We start from the raw sequence: 18,604 nt of genomic DNA, 5'->3' as shown, positions 1-18,604 counted from the left end.
AGTTGCCAAGGAATGTGCACCCGAGGCCGCTCTTTTTGCAACACAGGGTGACCCGGGCCGCCATAAACTCCGAAGAGTACGAGCTTGCCAACGCGCCACACCTTAGGCCATTTCACAGGCATCGCTGCTCACACTGCGACCGCGGTGGGCGCTGCACTCTACCCTGCCAAAGACACCCAAAGAAAAATAAATTAAATGTAGCTAAGAAAGAAAAGAAAGGGAAGGAAAGAGGGAAGGAGAGAGAGTGGAAGGGAGGAAGGAAGGAAAAGAAGAAAACACAACAAAAAGGTGAAAACACCAGAAAGTTTCTGAATTGCTTTTAGATGTACATAATCTAATCACTCATTGAAAAGCAGAATAATACAAAACAAAAACTGAACCTGCAAGCAATTAGCCATTATTGTTAAAATGTTTGCAAAACATCATTTCAGTGTTCCATCTACTGAGCCAGAAGTTACTGGATTATTTATTGAGGCTTTCCCAGCCACTTTGTTTACAGTGTAAAATGCTTGCCTGTCCCCAACTCTCCTGCCGGCCTTGTCCTGTCCTAGAGGACAAGTCCATTGCCAGCCTCACCCCATGGTGAAATGGGGGCGTGAACGTCACTAGTCAAGTTCTGAGATATAGCAATGTCAGCGTGAAAACACACTAAAAAACATGTTTGCTCAGGGCCCACATATTTGTTAAGAACTTTATGAAGTATAATCAAAATACAATTATTGGCACTTTAAAGTATACATTTTGTAATTTTTATACTAATGTATGCACCCCTGAAACCATCACTATCATCAAAATAGGGCCTACCATTTTAATATATATTTATGGATGTCCTAGGAGATGGTTTCTTTTTGAGTCGTCTTTCATCAATTAGAGATAAACTTTGTAATTTTTTTTGAACAAATAGCATCTGTACTATGAAGAGCTAAGCTCCCTTTTCTGTTGATTTGTTGGAGTCTACCAGAGGGGATTTGACAAGACTCAGTGTTGTTTCCTTAAATCACCAGCAGAGAATGTCTGTGGAACATGAAGACTGTGGACACACTTGTGTGGGTAGGATTCATGGTAAGGTTTCAACATGCTCAGCATGGGCTCTCAACAATATTAAGCAGATGAAAAGGGTGGAGTAGAAACAGAAAGAAGTGGAAAATGTCCAGCACTGAGCAAGCTTGGCTGTAGCAGGAACTTGAAAAGGCCCCCAGCAGCCAGGTGGTTACACTCTGGGAGAATCAGTCATTAGCACAGAGGACTGAACTATTTCCAGCTTGAAGGCGAGAGCACAAAATTCAGGCCTGGGGATCCTGTAAGAAATGAATTCACCAAAACAGTGGGGAAGTCTGAAAAAGAATAAAGCCTTTCTTTCAAACTTGAGTTTTAAACATACATTGGAAACCAATTCCACGTTCTCAGTCACACATCTTTGCTTTCAGAGCTACTCTGTTTCTGAAAAATAGCAACTGGCCCCAGCAAAGAGAAATGAAAACACAGCAGGCACTGAAATCAGCCTTCTAAATCCTAACTCCTTCCTGCTGTCCAGCTCAAAAAACTCTATTTGAATTTGCAGTTATTTGAGCACTTGCATTTTAGAGAGTATCTCCAGACAGATGAAAGAAAGGCATTTTATCTTCAAGGAATGAGAACATCTGACGTGTTGTATTACTCATTTGAATGGCATTAACATTCAGGAAGGATATGTATAGAGGTCCTTAGTATCTAAAATTATGTCTTCATTTTGGAACACAGTAGCTTCAGTGTGAATATCCTACCCTGAATTTCATAGTGACAATCACTATGGCAACATGTACAGATGTCTGCCCAAACCCAGTTGTTGACATTATATCACGATTTTTGAAGATTTGGTTTGATACATAGAAATAACAGCACCAAACCACAAAATTTCTGCTTATGCCATGGGTTATTGGCAAAGACTACACAGGGAGCTGATTCCCTATCTAGGAAGGGCCATACCTTTCCTGTCACTTTAAACTTACATGCAAATTTATGTATGCTTATTCCCTCAGAGGGACTTCCCCCAAGTCAGCTTTGTTATAATCTTTGTCTACCAGCATTCATGCTACTGAAATTGTTCTTGCTAAATCTCTAGTTACCACCTGTTGTCAAATACAATATCTCTGTTGCAGGCTTTATCCTTCTTGACCTTTCTGAAGCATTTTTATATTTGGCCACTGCCATACATTGAATTATGTCCTCCACAAATTTATACATTGAAATTTTACCCCCATTATCTCATTATGTCATCTTATTTAGAATTAGGGTCATTGCTATTGTAGTTAGTTAAGATGAGCTTGTACTAGAATAGGGTGGGCACTAACTCGGCATGACTGGTGGTGTTAAAGAAAGGGAGACAGCCTGGGGCTTAAAGACAAACAAAGATGAAAACTATATGAAAGACAGGAAGAATGCCACGTGAAGGTAGAGATTGGGGTAATGTAACTACAAGCCAAGGAACGCTAAATATTGCCAGCAAAGTACCGGAAGTTGGGAGAGACTCATGGAATAGATCCTTCCCTCAGATTCAACCATGCCAACATCTTGGGCTCAGACGTCTAGCCTCCAGAACTGTGCAATAAATTTTTGTTACTTAAGCGACCCTTCTGTTATTTAAGTTACCTGTTGCAGTAGCCCCAGGAAAAAGATAGACCCACCAGTCCTCAAAATTTTCTTATCCTAGAGTTTCTGACAAAGAGAAAACTCTCCTTAAGGTAACACCATCTCTCTGATCATTTTTTTTCTTCTCAACCCATTATACTTCCTCTATTTAATCTCTAGATGTCTGTCTCTTAAAATTCCAGGTTTGTCTTGTCCATGGATAGAATGTATCATATCATAGTAAGAACACAAGTTTCAGGTTCATTCCTCCTACCCAGGTGACTTTGGACTGTGTATGTGATCATTGCTGATTTAGTTACTCTCCTTGCAAACTAATAGCAACTGAGAAATGTAAAGCAACTAAGAATGAACATCCATTTCCCAAATGCATGTGATCCTTTTTTTTTTAACTTTCCTATTTGAGGACTAAATTATTTCATATATTGAACATATAAGGGCTCAATAAATATTTGCTGTGATTGTTATTATCTCTCCTTTTTTCCATACTTCTATATCTTCTATTTCATGATCTCAATTTCTGTTCTTGTAGTGGACACCTATTATATCTTTTCATCTCACTGCACATTTAACCTTCCTTCTACCTTAAGTCCTCTGCCTTTTACTGTAGAGACCATATTGATAGTCCTCTTTCCAGTCTGGCTCATCCCTAGGACATAGACATTTCAATTGTACCCACAAAGATTGAGTTGGGAGCTAGTGAAAGAATAAGGAGCCTTCTGGCAAAGGTGGAAATACCACCCCCAGTGTCCAGAGGCAGCTGCAGCAGAGATTGATGGTAGCACCCAGTGCCACGAGCTGGCAGTGGCCTAGTCCTGCAATGTGGTTTGGGAATTGAATCTTAATTGGATACAGCTTTTATTTCAGTGATCATTTATATACTGATGATTCCGAAGCCTACGTCTTCGGCCTCTATTCTCACTTGGAATTCCATCTGGACCTCCCCATCTGTTATGTTTTAACATGACCTTGAGACAGTGTGCACATAGCCAAATATATTCATTTAATAATCTCAAGTCTCCTTAAGCCATCTTTTCTCAGTCTAAAGGAATTACCAGATATCACACGGTACAGGTTGGGTTGGAGGTGGTTGTGGGTGTTGACAGACAGAAAAATACCCTACCAACTTCCTAAGTTAGTAGAAAAAATATTTCTGTTGAAAAAATGAAAAACTCAAGTGTGTGAAATTGGCATCAGTTACCAAATTAGAACTTTCAGTTCCAATTGTTCTAAAAGAGCATAAATCAAAATATTTTTATAAAAATATGAGATATAAGCCTATTATTATAATTATAATATACAATTCACTCTTACTCCAAGTCTTAGTAATCCCATATGCAAAATATTAAATTTTTGTTGCTATAGTGTAACTGTCTCATCTGTAAGCTGCAATTACCATCGTATGGAGGATTCTATTTCTGCTTTTTCATCCTTTCAGCCTGGGCCAGCCTGGCAGATGACCTACATTAATGTTCAATAATGTGAACTTCTGTCTTAGATTTTGCCCCAGGGATCTAGATATAGTCCTTGGATAGGGAAGGAAGGAGTATGTTGTGTAACTTCAAGATCATGTAGTTTCCACATATTTGATTCAAGCCTAAACTAGTGTTCATAAAGAACTTGGCATCATTGTTCCCCTATAATAAAATGTCCTAAAATAATAGGAAATAATATGTAGCTGCCAATGTTGGGGAGAGAAGAAGAAATAAAGGCTTAGGGAACCTATCAGTAAATAGTTAAAAATATTAACTCACTATACACAAGATGGTCTCCTAAGTCCTTATCTGCAGAAATTATATGTGTGAAAGAAGCTCAAGAAGGTAACCCATGTATTGTGACTTCTAAGCCAGGAAGTGACCAAATAGACACACTTATAATACAGAATATAGAGAGGCTGTTCACCTTGGGATATCAGGTGGCCAGTGAGTCACTGTTCTTTCAGTAAAAGTGGTGGCTCTGAGGAAAGGTTCAAAGGCTATTTGGAATAGTATAATTAGTGTGCTTGTAAAAGGAACTGATATTTTTGTGTACCTACTGTTGGAATACAATTCTTCATGAATATTTTCACATCATCATACTATCAGAACTTTCTGAACAAGGATCACTGACAAACTTGGTTAAAAGATGATGTAATGGAAAAAATGCCTAGGAAATTGATCTAGAGAGATTTAGAGATTATTTTCCCTGAAGTCATTTGCTATGGGAGATCTTTGCCTACATTCCAGAGTATAGATCAGGTCTCTATTTTATCTATCTTTTGATAGGAGAATAGGCAGATATACCACCAGCCTTCATATAATTCCAACTCATAATACTGTGGTTCTTCTCCTGTAGTACAACCCTAATGCACATGCATTATAGCTCTTACCTCATTGCCCTTTGGGGGCTGGGGTTTGGGAAACCAATGCCCAGATGCTCTGTGAATAAAAAATGGTCCTTCTTTGATCCAGAGACCTCACATTTCCTCTTAGATCATGAGTACACAATAAGCATATCTGTAATATATTTTTCTACACATATACACAGACATAGATCATGTAGCATTATCTAACAAATCTTCAGAAAATACTCAAAGAGTATAGACTAGTATTACTGCTTTATAGATGAGGAAACTAAAGATCAGTAAAGTAACTATTTGCCTAAGATCACCCTCTGATGGGTGGAAGATCTGTGGTTCAAATTTAGCTAATATCTCTTACTCTTCTATTGACTGTGTCACAGAGGGCAAGCCACAAGATTCCCCCACATTTAGTGTGAGAGGATAAGTTTCTATAATCACTAAGCTCCATTCCAATTCCATCATTTTAAGGTTCTATATTACCCCTGCTGCCTTATTTTCAAGTTTTCCTCATATACACCACCCTCTTTTGCCAACTGTTCTTCTGTAACACATAACATCATTTCCTTCTGTCTCTGTCTCGATTACCTTTTCCACCTGGAAGCTGTCCTTACTAAATTTTATTTAGCCACATCCTATTGATCTATTAAGGCACAGACTGTCACCAATGCTTTCTCACAGCATCCACTCTGCAATATTCATTTGCATTGTATTGTATTTGTCCTCTATTAATTACCTAACATTTTGTTTGTTTCATATATATAACTTTATAACATCAGTGTATAGCTATTTCTCTTCAAGGCCCCTTGCATTTGAATAGGTATGTAGGTTGACAGTAGAAAATTGTAACAGAAAAAACATATGTATGTATGTGTTAAAGAGGATTCAAGCAATACATGTGATGAATGATAACAAAAATATATTTTGTCTTATTTAAACAATAATTATAGAAAGTATATTTATTCTGTCATTATTTCAATAAGCATGTTTTAAGTTCTACTCTTTGTCATGCACTGTACTTGGAGCTGATAAAATAATCATGGATAAGTAGATGCACTGGGCTTCCAAAAGTTAAGTCATTTGAGGAAGGAGGGAGGATAGACACAGAACTTACTGTGATATGATTCTAACCAAGTGGGGGTTGGGTCCTTGTATAAGTCCCTTCCTTTATGAGCGGGCGGAACTTAAGCTTTACCTTTATGCATCTAATGAGTCAAACAGAGCAAATGTGATGGTTTTCAGTTAGACTGCAGAAGACTGTGGATTCTGTCTCTCTCTTACTATCTCTGCCTCTCATATTCTTGCTTGTTGCTATGTTGCTTAGCTCCTATGTTGGGAGATTCTGTACAGAAAAGCCCACATGACAAGGAGCCAACTGCTCATAAGGAATTGAGACCTCACTTCAACAGTCTGCAAGGAAATGAATCCTGCCAACAACCAGTTGAGTGAACTTGGAAGTAAATCCTCCCTCATTGAGTCTTCAAATGAGATGACATCTCCAGCTGACACCTTGATTGCAGCCTGAAGCAGAAGACCCTGCTAAGTTGTGCTCAGAAGACCCATAGAAATTGTGAAATAAAAAATATATGCTGACAAATATAAATAAATATATATTTATTTAATATAAATCAAGACACTAAGATTTGTGGAGATTTGTTACATACACTTAGGCAAATGAATATATACTAACAATGATAAGTGCTGTGAAATAAAAGAATAGAATATGAGATTATATTAAGGTTTTCTAATTTAAAATTAGATTTCCTCCACTAAAAGAAATTGGATTTGTCAAATGCATGTCATTAAATGGTCCTTTTTAGTGATAGTGAAGAAAATATTTGCAGTATTAATTCATACTTGAATAATTCACTAAACTCAAATACTAATCTGCTACTAGGATGTTATTTAGATCTTGATGTAAGTTGATAAAGGGCTGATAGAAACATCATCTCCAGCAACTCTCATCACTTTTCCCATTTCATTTTTTCTTTTCCCCCTTCTTCCCTGTTTTTATTCCACTGGCTCTTCACCTTACCCTCACCCCTATATATACTCATTCTTGGGCACTTATATTCCTATAATCTGCTTCCTGCAGTTCTTAATGTGGCCAGAACTGTTTCTTTACAGAGATTATCCAAACAGTGGAATTATTAATACAGAAGGGTTGCCTCCATTCTTCAGAATCAAAGTTGGATTTTTAGACTATGACTTTTTTTTTTAAGATTTTTTATTTATTCATAAAGAACTGGGGTACAGGCAGGAGATGCGGAGGGTGAGAGGATTCACCAGAGACAGAGTGGGGTGCAGAACAGGCAGACCGACGAAGTGCACTGCTGAGGGGAGCAGTGGGCGGGCCAGGAGAGGTCTGCCTCGCCATGTGGTCACCTCCGGGGCAGGCAGGGATCGAACTCATGCTGAAGTGGCTTCAGCTTCTTAGTGCTGTGCTTTAACCCGCTGCACCACTAGGGAGGGCCCACTACTTCTTTTTTACTATGGAAAGGGGAGAATATCTACAAGAAGTTGGCCCTATGATGTGGCCACAGCAAAAGGACTGAATGGAGGTGGCCATTAGGGACATAGTGGAAGTTCATGGGTCCATAATCAGTAGTGTCTAGTATATTAGGTTTCTGTGACTGCTCTAACAAGTTATCACAAGCTAGGTGACTTTTCTCAACAGGAATTTATTCTCTCATAGGTCTCATGTCCAAAATTGAAATTCCTCCTTCCCAAGACTCTAGAGAGGAGTCCATACCTTGCCTCTTTCTGTTTCTGGTTACTGTTGGCATTTCTTGGCTGTGGCTGCTGCTCCATGGTCATATTCCAACCTCCGTCTCCGTAATCACATTCCTCTTCTTCCCTATGTTGGCTCTCTCCCCCATTTCAGTCTAATCTCCTTTTCTTTGATACAGATATATGTGATTACTTTTAGGACCCTTAGATAATCTAGGATAAATGCTTCCTCTCAAATTTCCTAACTTAAAATGACATCATAAAAATTCCCTTTCCAAAAAAGGTAAGCCTCACAGTTTCTGGGGGGTTAAAATATGTCTTTTGAGAGGCTACTATACAGTCCATTATATGTAGTTTTAATTGTGTTCTCATGAACTTTGTAATACTGTCTAGTGTCCTGGACTTTTCACTCAGATATGGTTAGAACTAGTCTTGTTTTGACAGAAAGGCTCATGTGTTTGAAATGAAGTTGTCAGCAGCAGCCCAGCTGAATATTAAAGTTAATAAGAGGGAAGCAGTAGACCAGAGCAAGTTGGCCAGCTGAGATGACCAACAAAAAGCAGTTCAGACTTAATGGAAAATGTCAGGATTGCCCAGAAACACACAAATTAGGGACCCCAATAAAACCACTGAACTTTATGCCATTCCATAGGGTGGGATGGGGCAAATAAGTGTAATTTGGACATTTAAAGGAAGTGTAGATAACCTATGATTTTGTGAACTATTGGGTTATATGCTCTATATTGCCTTGATTTTCTAGTAAAAAAGGACAGTGATTTCAAAGACTTTTTTAGGACAGTGATTTCAAAGACTTTTTTTGTTGATATAATCCATGAAAATACTGAATTCTATTTTGAATGGTTAGCTTTTTTTTTTTTTTGTATTTTCTCCTGTCTGTCCTGTGAAGCTAGTTTTACTCATTATTGGATCAGAGAGATCTTTCTGCATAGTCAGGTCATAGGGCTGATTACCCCATTACAGAAATGGAGTGTAAAAGTACATGGCTGCAAAAAAGCTGGCACATCTTAGGAAGGACTTTCTCAAACAACTCTGCATTTTGACATTGGACAGAGATTATCAAGGCAGGAATATTTAGGCCTCGGACTCTTTCCTTGCACTATTGCAGTAAATATCTGAAGCAATTCTATCCTAGCCAATTAACACACACATAGGGTGTCAATATACATATGTATATGTGTGTGTATACATATATATGTGTGTGTATGTATTTAACCAATGGTCAGAATCAGTTATAATGTGAAGCAGTTGCTCTATTCAGGGCAATGGAAACATAAAACAATCACCACACCCAGTGAAAACAATGAGATGCCCAGTAGAGATGGGGTCATTAATTTTTTAAAGTCGAAACAATTGCCTTTAAATTTTTTTGAAGTTGTCCTCTATATTCTAGAATAAAAAACAATGTTTCTTGAGGTAGGCAATCCATTTAGGAAGACAAGTGTGTTGGACTCTTAATTAAGTAAATGCAAGGCAAGGTCTGTGCTCCAAGCTAGAGGTGCCTTTGTATTCCAGATTTGAAGTTGAGAAGGTCTTTGACAAGTAAAATCCACCTGGACTAGTCAGTGAACCAGTGTGAGGGTCTCTGCTGTAAGGATGTGTTTGTGTGCTCTGATAATGGCTATTTTCACAACTTTTTCTAGTTACAAACAATGGGAAATAACGTCTTTTTTTAAAAAAGATTTAGTTATTAATGCATACAGAACTGGGGTACAGGCCAGAGGCTCAGGGGCAGTGAGAGGTTTCACCAGAGACAGAGCGGGGACCAGAACAGACAGATCAACGAAGTACACTGCTGAGGGGAGCAGCGGGTGGCTCAGGAGAGGTCTGAGGCACCATGTGGTCACCTCTGGGGCAGGGGATCGAACTTGCACTGAAGTGGCTGTGGCTAGCTTCATAGTGCTATGCTTTAACCCATGGTGCCAACAGGGAGGGCTTGGGAAATAATTGCTTAGGCACAGGTTATCTGATTTTCAGGAATAAGTTAGTGACATTAAGTGAGAAATCCCAGTCATGTGTAACCCAAACCTGTCCCTTATCACCACTTACACCACCATCATTCTAGGCAAAGCCATCATTTCTTGCCCACACTATTCCCCACCTCAATTTTATCAAAGTATATTTGATAAAGATAAATTGTACATATTTACAGTGTACAATGCAATGATTTGATATGCACTGTGAAATAATTATGATAATCAAGCTAATTCACATGTTCATCATTTCACATGGTTATCTAATGTGTATGTGTTGAGAAATTCATGATCTACTCTCAGCAAATTTTAAGTATACAGTAGTTTATTAGATATAATCACAGTGCTATACATGAGGTCTCTAGAGCTGTTGGAGACCAGAGCTGCTAACTGAGAAACTTTGTACTTTTTTACCAACATGAGGTGGGTTCTCTCTTTGCCCAACAGAGCATCTCCTGCCTTAAGCCACTGGAGCCAGTTATGTGAGACTGTGGTTGGAAAAGTAGAATAAAATTTATTCAGTGATCAAGAAATGGGGAAGGAAGAGCTCATGCTCTAAAGTCACCTGAAGAAAGAAGTCTCTCTCTTTTTTTTAAAGATTTATTTATTCATGCATACAGAACTGGGGCTCATGCCAGAGGTTCAGAGGTGGTGAGAGGATTCACCAGAGACAGAGTGGGGAGCAGAACAGGATGACTGATGAAGTACACTGCTGAGGGGAGCAGCGGGTGAGACAGAAGTCTGTTGCACCACATGGTCACCTCCTGGGCCAGGGATCACATTCACACTGAAGTGGCTGTGGCTCACTTGCAGTGCTGCGTTTTAACCTGCTGCACCACCAGGGAGGACCAGTAAAGAAGTCTCTTTTATGGGGAAAGCAAACAAAAAATTTTGAAAGTGCAGGGAGAAAGGGCTGGGCATACTAAAGTAGGCCTTTTCATACATCTCTGGTTGCTGTTTCTCTTAGGCTTGGCTTGAGAAGTAGCTGGTTCCATCATTTTCTTTGACACTCTAATGATGACGTCTGGTTTTCATTCTTTTAAATGTTAACTTGAAAGAGGTAAGTAACATACAAGTCCAAGAGATGCTGTTGTTTTCTAAGATCATAACATGATGTCCTGTCCAAGTATCCGTGACTTACACAATTCACTGTGGCCCAGTGAGAACTTACTGAACTCTAAATTTCAGTATGCTTGGGAAAAGTTATGTTTAGTGGCCTGGTGACAAATTCACATACACTGTATACTTGCATAGTGTATATCTTTACATATGTACATGTAAATGTGTGCAGAATATATACATACATGTGTGTGTTCGTAATAGTAGTATTTCTGTGAGGAAGATGCTAATAAGGTTACTTCTGAAAAGAGAAACTAATGACTGGGAGACAGAGAAGGGAAAATATGAAGGAACAACAGCTTTCAACTTTCTGTTTGTTCCTTTATATTTCCTGACTCCTTTGCAGTTGGACAGAAGCCACATGTCTGGTTTTGGACAATGAAATGTGAATAGAAATGATATGTGCTACTTTTGATCAGAGTTGTTAAAAAATCCTTGAGTGATTCTCCAGCCTCATCGCTGGTGTGGTCTGGTATCTAAAATGGGGTTGAACATTCTGTGGGAGATAAGTGGACTCAGGAGCTGAGAGTAAAGGTAAGGCCTAATGCCAGCATATACTTGGCTAAAGAAGCTATTTTATTCTGCACTAGGGAAAACCTGTCCTTTTATTAAAGAACATCTGTTCCTCCTCTGAAAGAAATAGACATAAGAGAATGAGGAAGAAGGAAAACATCCAAATATCCAGCTGCAGGAAAAAAATCAATTCTCTGATCAGTGTATATCAAAGCCTGATTGTCCACTCTTCTACCTGCTAAGTAGCACCAAATACGTCCCATAGCAATTTCCTGGCCCATCTAGACCTATGGCCATTTTTCAGATGGAAGGAAAGGATTGAAACTATTCTAGCCCCCACACCTCTGGCTTCCCGCTGCTTGTTCTTACAGTCTCTTTTCTCCCAAGCCTCATTTTGAATATTGTGTCAAGTTCATAAATCCTTTGTTTTGTAGCCTTTAGCCTGCATTTCTTCCATTCATTGAATTTTTCCTCTCAGCATTATATTTTTCATCTCTAAAATTCCATTTGTTTTTTTTTTCATTTTTCATCTATAATAGCCTTTATTCTAATATTTTATTCACCTTTATGTCTTGCCAACCTCTCAGCAGAGTGCCTGGCACAGAATAGGGGCACACTAACTGACAACTCTTAGAAAGTACCTGGAGAAAACTTCAAAGCACATTAATAATTAAAGTTTGACTTGAGCTTGTCAAAATGTCCATGTTGAGGGAACTTTAGACTCAAATAAGTAATGACTTAAAATGGATATATCGAGATCCATAAATATAATTACATGAGATAATATAATAGTAATAATAAAAAAATTCTAGTTGTTTTTCCCTAAGGTTTTCATGCTTTCTATTTATCTGTTCATTATGTCCATGCAATCTATTAAATCCTTACATTTATTTATATGCTATTTCTGATAATTATTTTAAAATTCTTGTCTACTAACTCCACTGTTATTTGTGGTTCTGTTTCTAACAACCAATTTTTCTCTGAGTATAGATCACATTTTCCTGTATCTTTTGCATTTCTAGTCATTTTTATTGGATTTTGGACTTAAATTACTTATTACTGAGTAGCTGGATATTGTTTTCTTAACAGTGTTTGATGTTATGCTGACTAGATAATATTTTAAGATTAGCTTGATCTTTTCCAATATTGTCTTGAACGTTTTCTTAGGGTATGTCAGCAGTAGTTACTTGAGTCTAGGTCAGTCCTAACTACTAAGATTTGACCTGTTTCAGGTCTGCAGTAACTCCCCATAAACTCAACAAATTCTCTACATCTAGCTGGTGGAAACCTGATTCAGTCTCAATTCTGTGCGACTTTAGGAACTATTTGACTTACAAAATCTCACTGGTTGTTCTTTCCCAGTTCTTTGCTTAACCTCAGGGAGTTCCAACCTTTGAATTGACAGCCAGGGTCTCACAAGGATCTCTATGCAGATTTCTTTCTCTGCACAGCTTCCTCTACTCCACTATTTATATCTCTGCCTCTTCCAATCAGCAAGACTATCAGTCAGGCTATGTTTGGATGCCCCCCTTCAGAGACACCGCCTAGAAATTGCTTCAGGAAAAAAAAAGCCAGGGTAATTGTAAGATTCACATGGTTTTATTTTCTTCTCTTGAACGCTATCTTGATGTATGATCTATTATCTAGAGCCTGAAAACAGTTATTTTTTGTAAAATTATCTAAGATTTTTCTTTTTAGGGGGGATGAGGAAGAATGTAGATCTGTAGTGGTTTCTCTTTTACGGCATTCACTCCTTTGGTAGGGGATACACACATATACAAACACACACACACACACATGCCAGCATAGTATATATTTGCCTGAGAACAAACAAAACCAAGATCTATAACACCCTGAATTGTACTTCACTAAGCAGATTCTACAGACAGTTTAGGTGGTAGTAAAATTTGGCAACATTTATTTTTAGACTCAGCGGCTTTGCACTCCGAATCTTTTTGTTCTCAGGTCACTGTACTCTCTTTTCTCAGAAGTCACAGACCTTCTTCCTAGATAGTCTGAAACATTTTAATAGTGATCAAGTTTTTGTTTTTTTTTTATAACAGTTTATTTTTACATCATTTTGTTCATTTTCTTTTTCCATCGGGTTTCCCATCACCATGTCACCCGTGTGCCATCACCATAGTCCTGTGCACACACACCCCCGCCCCCCCGTTTTTGATCCCATTCCCCACTCCACCCCTGCAAAATGTTTCTGGTATATGGCTGTTCATTATTTTTGTTATTTTCTCGCCTGGTCCATTATACTCCTGCTATGAGTGAAAGCATCCAGTGTGATCAAGCTTTTTTAAGAAATTAAATTTATTTATATTCTTACATCTCTCATTTTTGTATAGTATTTGATTTCTCCCCCTCAGCTCGTCCTCCCATCACCACAGTCCCTTGCACTCTTCCTTCCCCTGTTTGACCTGTCTACCTGCCCCCTCCCCTGCTGTATGCCTCAGATGTTCAACTTGCAAGTTTTGGCTTCTCGTGACTCTTTGTTCAGTTTCTCTATATTCCACATATAAATGGAACTACCAATATTTATCTTTTCCCTTAAGACTTATTTCACTTAGCATAATCCCTTTTATCTCCATTCATATTGTCACAGATGGTATGAGTTTATCTTTTTTTGATCGCTGAGCAATATTCCATTGTGTATATAAACCACATCTTCTTGATCTATTCATCTGTTTTGGGACATATATTTTGTTTCCATTCCTTGGCTATTGTAATAGTGCTGCGGTAAATATGGCAATTCAGGTTTCCTTTCAAATTGATGATTCTGTATTCCTTGGTTACATTCCTAGGATTGGAATTGTTAGATCATGTGGTCGATTCATTATTAGTGTTTTGAGGGTCCTCCACACAGCTTTCCACAGTGGTTGGATCAGTTTTCACACCAGTAGTGTGAAAGTGTTCCTTTTTCTCCACATTCTTGCCAGTATTTTTTATTTCTAGTTTTTAATATGGGCAATTGTCAAGGTATGAGGTGGTAATAGTATCAAGACTTAATTGAATTCAGTAAACAAAGTTTTAGGGCTGATAAAGTATAGCAGATGATGGGGCCTTTGAGGCCAGCAAGGAAGCTATTTGGTGGGACCCTGCCACATAATTACCTATTTGTAGACACATAGAGAGTCCTAATCTCAAGCAAATTAACTCTTTATATATCTCATCAAGTAAACACACACCTTTGCTTGTGTGAAGCTCTACTCCTGAAACTTATACATTATAGCAAACCATTGGGGAAGAATCAATAAAATTTTATCAATATAAAAATAACACACCTTGGCTTGAATGCAGATCTGCTGTAGCTGAAAGCTTTCTGCCTCCTCCTCAATAGAAGTGCAAGTCCTTGAATATTATGATTCATGAATTGCATAAATCTTGTGACCCAACTTCACCCAGAGGGTGTACCTTCCAAGTTGCTGGATACCATGTATAAAGTTCCAGTGTTAACTGAACTCTGTGTGTGTGTGTGTATTGAGGGAGCTTCTATTAATTTGATGGCCTGTGTCCCTGCCAGAACTTCACAGAAACAATTCTGAAGTGTCACACCAGTGTCCATTTGTAGAACTGAGGTCACTTGCACAATTCAGTGTTGCATCATCTAAGCAAATGACCTCTCAGCATTACAGCATTTAATGCACTGTTGAGCTAAACTATGAGTTAAGCAACTTCTTTCTCCGTATGGAGCTAAGACTTAAATCAGGCAATTTATATCCATGAGGAATTACACCTTCAACTGCACATAGATAACAAACTTGTGAAAAACACCCTGTTGTAAGACATGTGCTTATTGAAATCCTATCCTTCATCAAATATTAGCTCAAGTACCACTTCCAACAAGAAGTTGAGGTTAGTTTTTTAAATGTCAGCTTGACTCGGCTGTAAAGACTAGCATTGATAAAGTGGGTAGGCTTCATCCAGTCGGTCAGAATCCTTAAGAGTAAAAACCGAGGTTTACCAAAGTAGAAATACTGTGTCAAGCTGCACCATTTGCTCCTGCCTGTCCTCTGGATTTCAGATTTGCCAGTTCCCATGCTGCATGAGCCAATTCCTTAAAAATAGTCTCTAAAAACATGCACTTATAATACATAGATGGTATGTATATATGTATACAAATATGATATGTATTAGTATAGTATATGGTATGATATGTGATCTGATAGAATATAGCATTCTGTGTCTCCTGAGAACTGACTAAAACAGACTTCTTTGACATTTCTTTTTTGTCTATTTGTTTTTAAATATTTAGTTTATTTTATGCACATAAGAACTGGAGTGTTACACAGGTGTGGGGAGTGAGAGAATTCACCAGAGACAGAGTGGGGAGCAGAACGTGTGGATCTACAGAAATACACTGCCGAGGGAAGCAGTGGGCGAGACAGGAGAGGTCTGCTGCGCCATGTAGGTCAGCTTCCTGGCCTGGGAGCAGTGGCTGGTGATAGCTTGATAGTGCTGAGATAGCCCTCCACCACCAGGGAGGATCTTCCTTGACATTTCTAACACAAAGTGATGTCCTCTTTCTCTGACTTAACATTCACTATACCCTCCCTTTATTTTCATGATTTCATCTCCTTTGTTCCTAAATACATTAGTGGAATATGTTTATAGCATACCCAGCAAAAACTGGTATAATATAAACATTCAAAAGTATAGTGGTGGCCCTCCCTGATGGCGCAGCGGGTTAAAGCACTGCACTAAGAAGCTTAAGCCACTTCCGCATGAGTTCTATTCCCGCCTGCCCCGGAGGAGCCCACATGGTGTGGCAGACCTCTCCTGACCTGCCCACTGCTTCCCTCAGCAGTGTACTTCGTCGATCTGCCTGTTCTGTTCCCCGCTCTGTCTCTGGTGAAGCCTCTCACCGCCTCTGAGCCTCTGGCCTGTACCCCAGTTCTGTATGCACAAATAAATAAATCTTAAAAAAAAAAAAAAGTATAGTGGCTTTTAAAAGAAAGGATTTTAGTCTCATTCAGCATTCAGGAGGATGGGAATTCCATTTTGGCGGGGTGCTCTGTAGAACATGGTCAGAAAGCCCAAAGGCCCAGGATCCATAGTGTTGTCTTTATATGATGAGTCACACATTTATTTCTTGGTATTTAAATTCTCAAAACACTGAAGGTTTAAGTCCACTGCACTACTGTTAGTTCCTCACATTTTCTCTCTCTCCTTCAGCCCACTTGGCCAGATATTTGAAAATTGTTTAAGTTGCTTCACCTCCTTACCAACAATACTTCTATTGTAATCATTTTATCTTTCCACTGTTGAATTTGCCAACCTGACTCAATGCACCTCTCAGTGAGTATGAACTATGATCCTGTTTCTTCCTTTTACTCTCCCGCACCATAGACACTGGCAGCTGATCACTTACTAATAAAACTATTTTTTTGGTTACCAAGAAGGAACTCCAGGAAACCCTAGATTGGTAAAGATATCAGCACAAGATGTAGAAGTGTTAATTTAGGATCCTTCTCACTTCACTTTCTTTCCTCTTATTTTTATTACAGCTGCCATCAGCTATACAGATACTCTTTCCCCTGTGTTCTAGTTATCTCCTTAAATGCAAGATTAAGGCAAAGATATAGGTCATGTGAGTCAAGGAAATTAGCCAATGATAAACTCTTGTTCTAAATTTACCAGGGGCAAGGAGTTTTTCGTGAAAGGGTATAAATGGAATAAAACCATTCACTAAGATAAACGTTCTCAAAGTGTGATCCTTGCACCAACAGAACAAATATCACTGAGGAATTTGTTAGAACTCACTACTATTTTGTTTCTTCAGGTCTGAAAGTTTCTAGCCAACTACCTTTTTCTCTCACCTTTTCAAGATTTTGTTTATTTTACATGTAAGAGCTAGGAGTTTTAGCTATATTTGGATGAATAACGAAGCTCTACTTCATTTTTCTGGAATCAGAAGTCATGAGGGTTTTTCTAAAGTTCATAGTTGAGTCCAAGTGGGACCACTGTGGTGAGATCTGCTCTAAGTTTGAGATGCAGTGTTCTGTATTCTGGTTCGGCACCTGGGCTTTTTAGGCCTTGCAAGCAACCAGGTATTCTTCTCTTCACCCAAATGATCATTAAACTAGTTGCAGGGCCTCCCTAGTGGCACAAGAGATAGTCTCGGCATTACCAACCTATCAAGCTGTCACCAACCACTGTGGTATGAGTTCAGTCCTCAGCCAGGGAAATGGCCCACACATGTGGCACAACAGACCTCTCCTGTTTCTTGACCACTGCCCCCCCTCAGTAGTGTATGTGAGTGGATACACTTATTCTGTTTCCCACTCTGTCTCTGGTGAATTCTCTCACCTCTTTACGTGTCCAACACCCCAGTTCTTCTATGCATAAATAAATAAAAATAAATCTTTTAAAAAAAGATGGGCACTTGTTGCAGATGTCATTACCCACTGAGGCTACACACAATATGCAAATTGAGACGTGATTGTTTATATGGAATACCAGGCCTCCCGTAAACCAGGTGATGCTTAAATTCACAACTTTAAATTTCCTAATGGAACAATAGCTTAACAAAAGAACACTTTTTTTTTGAAACTTAGACTTAAGTTTCTCTCCCTGTCTTAATAGCCCTTGTTATGTCCCGATTCCTGTGTCTGGCCACAAGGAAGAAAGTCAGGAGACAGAAAGGCTGAAAAGGCAGAGTTTATTGCTCCGGGCAGCAGCTGAGACAGAGCTCCCGAGAGTGGGGCAAGGCCTGGTTCTTGTCATTGTGGTATTGCCCACATATGGTCACACTCAACAGCCTTCAATGTTAGTTTTTTCCCAGTTGATATTTATACCTTTTAGATACATTTTTAAAGATTAGCTCTTACTGTTAACAAAATCATTAATACAACTTTCACAAGATTTGTTCATTTTCAAAAGTTTGGGCTTTATATCAGTTTGTACATGTAGAGGAAAATTCTTTCCTACACTCCTAGATTCTCTGATTAGGTCTGTGAAATAAACTGACAAGGGATATATTAACATAAGAAAAACTGTAGAGATGTATTTGAAGTTTTACTGTTAGGGTCTGAGAACTTGATTCTCTCGAAAGACAGAGCGTCACACAAGAATGCAACTCGCAAAGCAGAGTTTATTGGGCTGGCTAGCCAGGGTCAAGCCGTTCCCTGCTGGACACGCAGGACTGGGGTTCAAGCAAGACCCCGACTAAAGGAATGTCAGCGAATATATAGGCCTTATTGGTCATTACATACATCATAAACCGCGCAAATTCAGAGCCCATGCAAATTCAACTTAGCAAATGGATTCAAAGAATAACAGA

At 38.8% G+C, this 18,604-nt stretch overlaps 1 pseudogene; it reads right to left on the bottom strand.

Moving 5' to 3' along the window:
• Positions 1-7,774, bottom strand: part of LOC101625653 — a 52,641-nt pseudogene extending 44,867 nt beyond the window's left edge.
• Between the last annotated feature and the right edge of the window lie 10,830 nt (positions 7,775-18,604).

This window comes from Condylura cristata, unplaced genomic scaffold, assembly GCF_000260355.1.
Source record: "Condylura cristata isolate star-nosed mole 26May11 unplaced genomic scaffold, ConCri1.0 scaffold00031, whole genome shotgun sequence".
Classification (NCBI taxonomy): Eukaryota; Metazoa; Chordata; class Mammalia; order Eulipotyphla; family Talpidae; genus Condylura; species Condylura cristata.
The sequence above is the reverse complement of the archived record's forward strand: the minus strand, read 5'-3'. Positions and strand labels throughout refer to the sequence as shown.